Source organism: Apodemus sylvaticus, chromosome 3 (assembly GCF_947179515.1).
Source record: "Apodemus sylvaticus chromosome 3, mApoSyl1.1, whole genome shotgun sequence".
In the NCBI taxonomy this organism is placed as follows: domain Eukaryota; kingdom Metazoa; phylum Chordata; class Mammalia; order Rodentia; family Muridae; genus Apodemus; species Apodemus sylvaticus.
In genome coordinates this window covers 4,454,532-4,461,160 of record NC_067474.1, presented here as the reverse complement: position 1 = coordinate 4,461,160, position 6,629 = coordinate 4,454,532, and the positions used below count along the sequence as shown (strand labels likewise).

The following is a 6,629-nucleotide window of genomic DNA, read 5'->3' as shown; positions in this document are numbered from 1 at the left end:
AACCATCTGATAATCCAGTTTTTGTTCCAGCTCTTTCTCCTGGAACTCTAACTCATTCCCCACAATCTACTGGCAACTTTATTCCCATATCCTGTTGACTTTCCAACTCTGTGTCTCAATTCAACTCAACTCAATTTAATACTTCCTATACAATCTTCATTTCATTGGTATTTTTCCAGCTCACTGGAAATCTGTAAGTTTTTATTGTTTTCTTTCTGATATTCCACATAACTTCTGAATTACTTCTGATTTGCTGAATTACTAAATTACTCAATACACCTGAGGAACTCCCATAAGTTATTATATTTCTGATTTAACTTTGGCCAATAATTCACAGACACAGAATTACTACTGATTTAGTTAATTACTGATATACTTCAAACATTTTTGTTTTGATTTCATTAATGTAGTTTATAATTCTATGTCACTTGATTATCATTGCTTAAAACTATTCTCATTTGGTGTACTTTCTTCTAAATAATCATTTGGCATGAACTTTATAAAATGTAAATATGATCTCACCGCTCCTATTTAAAAATAAAATTACTTAATACTTACCTGTCATCTTCAGGATCAGATTCCGAACTCTTCTGCATGACAGGCATGACTTTCTGTAAATTGGTTCTATTCCCAGCTACAAATGAGGTTCCCCTGATGTGTTGTGTAATTGCAAGCCCCCCCCCTGCCTTTGATCAAACTGTTCCCATTGCTTGGATTGCTTCTCTCTTCCTCTCCTTCATTTGGCAATTTCCACATAATCCTTGATGTACTTAGTTTCAATATCACCTTCCCTTTGAAGCTGTGTTGACCTTTTCAAGCTGGGCAAGTGCCTTCTTTGGGAGTTCCCTGACTCACAGATGCATTCTCCTCTTAAGACTTACCACACAGCTTAGTAAGCCACTGCTTTTCCTGGGTCCTGTGCAGTCTCACAGGCTGGCACATCATGGATGCTCTCAGCTGGTATTTCCTACTATTTTGTGAGGGTCCTCGGTGAATAGCAGTTGACATAATAGAAGGCAGGATTAGTGCTTATTTAAGAAGAGAAAACTGGCAGTGACCTAGATCTCTTTTAAAGCATGAAAGCTGTTGAAAAACTTCTCTTTGAGTCTTCCAGACATTTCGTTGGAACCTTGATGTAGTCTTTGTCCATTTGTTTATGTGTTATTGTTGTTCCTTTTTAGAACTAGTTCAGAGCCCTGCCATTGAGCAGCTGTAGCTTCCTGAACAAGTCACTTAGCCTATTTGATCTTCAGTTTTTGTACAAATAGAGGAAACATATTTTAAAAATATTCTTGGTTTAATCAGAAGCACATAAAAGCAATAGACACAATGCAATATCTTTAGGGTATTACACTAACCATTTCTATGTTTTATACCATTCATTTTTAAAAGTTAAAATAGATTTTTTTCATGCACTATATTCTGATTATGGTTTCCCTCCACCAAATCCTCCCAGATCCTCCCCACCTCCCTATCTACTCAAACTACTTTTCTTGATCTTTTGTTACAAAACAAAAGGACATTTAAAATACAAATAAACAAACACAAAGAAAAACAATAAAAAATAAACAAGGTAAAATAAAAACAAATAATTTGCCCTGATTAGGACAAAACAAAAAGAATATGAAAGAAAAAGAAAAAGAAAAACACACAAGAAACACATTCAGATCCTGAGACATACATATTCATATGCATAGGAGCTCATAAAAACATAAAAATAGAAATCATAATATATAGACATAGGACCTGTCAAGGAAAAACAAACAATCAAGCAAGCAACCAGAAACCCAGATGTGTTAGCTATCTACTTCTGGGCATGGGGCCACCCTTAAGTGTGGTTTGTATACCCAGTGAGATTCCAGTAAGTTTTCTTTTGCTAGTCATATTGAGTGGAGATAGTTTCTGGGTTGGGGATGGATGTTTGTGTGCCCTTTCCTTCTCAGCACTGGGATCTATCTGGCTTAGACCTGTGCAGGTCTTATGCTGCCATAGTCTGTGAGTCTTGCTGTATCTGTAGAAGGTCTTATTTTTTTTTGGTGTCCTCTGAGCACAGAGACTATATGAGGAAGTTAGGCCTGGGTCTCCCGTATAGCCCTTTTCCAATTACTACATGACTTGACAAGAAGACTGTTCTATCTCTGTATCATTGTGGCCCTAGGTCTTTCAGAGTTTCAAGGGCAGTGCTACTGGTAGGTTTGGGACTGTGAGTTAGGATTCATACCCGTGATTCTCTTTAGTTGGCACTGAAGGCATCCAATTAGAAATGGAGGCCACATTTCCAGACTGTCTACAGTTTAGCTAAGGATTGCCATTTTTTTGTTACTTTAGAATGCTATGTCTATCACTGTAACCCTACAACCTATACTCATAAACAATCATTTGAAATATGAACATGGTGATTGCTATTCTTGGTTGTCAACTTGATAACATCTGGAATTAACTAAAATTCAAAAAATGGAGCGCATACCTGTGAGGGATTTTTTTTTAAATTTGAAGTAGGAAGATCCACTTTTAATTCAGATCTTTGAAGTGAGGAGACACATGCCTTTAATCTGGGTCATACCTTCTGCTGGAAACTTATATAAAAACATGGAAGAAGGGAGCTGCCTTAGTTAGTGTTTCTATTCCAGCACAAACATCATGACCAAGAAGCCAGTTGGGGAGGAAAGGATTTATTCAGCTTACACTTCCACACTGCTGTTCATCACCAAAGGAAGTCAGGACTGGAACTCAAGCAGGTCAGGCAGCAGGAGCTGATGCAGAGGCCATGGAGAGATGTTTCTTACTGGCTTGCTTCCTCTGGCTTGCTCAGCTTGCTCTCTTATAGAACCCAAGACTACCAGCCCAGGGATGGCCCCCACCCACAGGGTGCCCTCTCCCCTTGATCACTAATTGAGAAAATGCTTTACAGCTAGATCTCATGGAAGCATTTCTTCACCTGAAGCTCCTTTCTCTGTGATAATTCCAGCTTATGTCAAATTGACATACAAAACCAACCAGTACAGGAGGTTTTGCTCTTTGCCTGTTTGCTCTCACCTAGCATGTCTATTCCTTCACTGGCATTAGAGCCTACATTTTTTGGATTCCAGCATCTACTGAAGACCAGCTAAGACATCCAACCTCGTAGACTGAGAAACTACGGGTACTTTCTGTTCATAGCCACCAGTGTTGGATCATCTGAACCACAGCCTGTGAATCATTATAATAAATCCTATATATAATACTTAAAGGATAAGTGTATATATATATGTATGTATATATACTTATAAAATAACATATATATAAAACATAGAATAAGTATATATATTTAGAATATGTATATACAAAACAAATGTTGATAACAATATTAATAATAGGCAGAATCTACTGTCATCTGCTTCTAGTGTTTTTCAGTTAAGTTATTTAATATTACAGCAGTTTAGAAGAAGATGTTGTCATTATTCCCATTTTACCCACAGGAAATGGATACTCAAGAGGTTACCTAAAATAGTTCATACCCTGTGAAGTTAGAGAGGTAAGACTTGAATCTGGGCAGAGCTGCTTCACTGTCATGCACTCTGCTATTCTAGAAAGAGCAGCATCGAGACCTTCCTTGTAGAAATGGGGTCATGCCATGCAGCTCAAGCTGCCCTTGAATGAATTCAAGATCGCCACACCTCCATCTGTCTGAGTGCCATAATTACATTGGTCTGTAAACTGATGTTGGGCTTGTGTCTGAGCCCATTGTTTCTTCTTATATCACTCCAGCCTCCCTCCTACTATGCAGTTTCTTGTATACAAACTTCCAGGTGATCCAAGAAGCCACATGCCTTTCTGCCACAGGACTTTTGTTCATGTTAATTCTGTCTGGAAGTCTGTCTCCTTGTCATCAAACAATCTTCTTTCTTTTTTAAAATTAATTAATTAATTTTTATATTCCATATTTTATTCCCTCCACCTCTGTCTACCCTTAGATTGTTCCACATTCCATACCTCCTCCCCACCTCCCTGTCTTCACATGGATGTTCCCACCCCCACCCCTACCCCTCCTGACCTCCAAACTCCCTGGGGCCTCCAGTCTCTGACGGTTAGGTGCATCATCTCTGAGTGAACACAGACCTGGCAGTCCTCTACTCTGTGTGTGTGTTGGAAGCCTGAGGAAAAGAAGGTCCAGCAACAGGCCCAAAGTGGAATCCAGCTCAAGGGAAGGTCTCAAGGCCTGATACTATTACTGAGGCCATGAGGCGCTCACAAAAAAGGGACCTAGCATGATACACTCTGAGTCAGATGCAAACAATTATCTTGATCCCCACCCCCCAAATCAATTATTTTCTCAGGAAAGCCTTGTTCAAATCTCCCAATCATATACTTTCAGAATCTTTTATTTCAAAAACCTTTTTATTGATTCTTAGTGAATTTCACATCATGCACTCCAATCCTACTCATCTCCCCCTCTCTCCAACCCACCCGCTAACCTTGCAGCTCCCCCACAACCGAGGAAAAGAAATTTATTGTGGAAGCTGTAGTGTATCACAGTGTGTCCCACAGTACATCCTTTTGCCCACACTTCTTGGCTTACAAATGCTCATTGTAATGATTTGCTGGACTGGTATGAGGCCTCTGGCTTTTGCTGCACCATCAATATTGGAACCTTACTGGGATTCCTCTCTGCTGGCTTGTGTCCTATGTCATGAAGATCCTGTAATTTTGGATATGTAGAACTGTCTCCTTCATGTACGCCAGCAGTTCATCAATGGGGGTAGATGTTGGAGTGGGCCAATTCAAAGCCCTGGATCCGGGCCTGAGAGTATCCAGGTTGGTCATCCCACCAGCTCTCCTTCTTTCATGCTCTTGGGAATAGCTCATCAGCAATGCCCACTACTAGGGCCAGCCTTAACCTGCTGCAGGTCCTGCTGCTCTCCTGAGTACTGCAGCTGGTAAGGGGCCGGGACAGCTTTCTTGTTCTCATGACCCCAGGGCCAGCTCTTCTACTAGCGATAGGCAGCAAGGCTCAAGGGTGGGTAGGGCATCTCTTCTTTGTCCAGGCTTCCAAATGGCAGACAAGTTGTAGGCCTACCCTCCCATGCTCACACCCTCAGGGCTGTTTTACTCATGCCCCTTCCATGAGGGTCAGCTCTCCTGAGTGTTACAGCAGGTGAGAGGAAGAGACAGGTTTCCTATTCTCATGAACCCAAGTTGCAATGAGAGAAAAAGGGAGGGAGAAGAGAGCTCTGTCCCTTATGCCACCATATAGTAGACAAGAGGAAGGGGTGACTCACACACTTATGTCCTGGGGACTGGCTCACATGCAACCACTATATCTGGGGGTAGCTCTATTGTGATGCCCAGGTGAAGTACAGAGCCTGCTCTCCCAAGTGCTGCAGCTGGTGAAGGGCAGGGACAGTTTTCCTGCTCTCCTGCTCCCAGGGCCAGCTCTTCCAAAATGCCCAGGTGAAGGGTGGGCCAGTTTTGCACAGCTCTCAGACATCAACATAGCCCTGGTTGGCACCACAGACTGTGGACATCACTGGACTTAGGTGGTAACAGAACCCTGTGGCTGCAGGGTCACAAACGCAGACATGGTCCCAGGTGTCATCGTTTTCTACTCACATTGGACTGTTGCTCAGCTACCCTCTGATCTCCAGTTCTGCCTGTCTTCATTGTCCGCACAGCCTTTTGTTTCTCTTTCTTTTCCATTTGTCCAACATTTACTTGGCACTTGGGGTCTCTGAGTGTCTGGGGTGATCTCAAGAGTGGTCTAAGGAGTTCCATGTCCCCCACTTGTGTATTATGGACACATAATTTGACCCTGGGCAAATATTGGACTTGGCCAGCCTCCCAATTGTATATAAACTTGTCTATATTGCACAGTGCCAGAATGGATTGGTGTTCATCTCAGGCTAGCTCCCTGTCTGAGTTCCATAGTGCCAGTTGTGGGCTCACTTCTGCTAAGGAGTCTGGGCCTGCCTGGCATTGGACTGGTGATTATCTCAGGCTCATTTTTTTTTTTTTCAGGGAATGTCAGGCTCCTGATCATTCAGATGTTCATAGGTCAGAGCACTGAGCATAGACATAGCCTCTCTCTTCTCTGCCACCTAGTGACACACATGTGACATAGCAGACACACCTGCAGCATTTCTAGGGGAAGGCACTTTCAGAATGTTATTGCCCTAGATGACATTACCTAAAAATAGATTCTGAGGTGGGGGGTGAGTGTGCTCAGGATTTATTAACAAGATTCCAGTCAGTAAACTGATGGAGGTGGAGAGAGCCCCAGGGTATGGTTTCAAGTGAGCCTGGCTTCTGCTTGATCTGTAAGGGAGCCTGGAGGGTAAACTGAATTGCAAAGTTTATGCCTTGAGGCAAATGTTGAGACTCCTACTGAATCCTATTTGAGATTGGCCATGGCTACCAAGGTTTGCTAAGTCCCAAATATTTTTTGTACCAGGTGTCAGAGGGCATCTTACTTAGGAGTAAGATGCTGGGGAAAGGGTTTCACCCACAAGTGACACACATCTCAGAGGATAGGCCCATCCATGAAGCATGGCCATTACTGAGGCCTGAATCACCAACAGTGTTTGCTCCAACCACAACCGCTTTCCTTGAATTTCCCCAAGTGACCCATAGTGTTTATATGTGTGATTACTTAA

General features: G+C 42.2%; 1 non-coding gene across 1 annotated transcript; it reads right to left on the bottom strand.

The window, feature by feature from the left end:
* Positions 1–5,996: 5,996 nt before the first annotated feature.
* On the bottom strand, positions 5,997–6,128 carry LOC127681926 (small nucleolar RNA SNORA17). Its single transcript, XR_007977264.1, has one exon. It is a non-coding gene; the product is annotated as a small nucleolar RNA SNORA17 (small nucleolar RNA).
* Between the last annotated feature and the right edge of the window lie 501 nt (positions 6,129–6,629).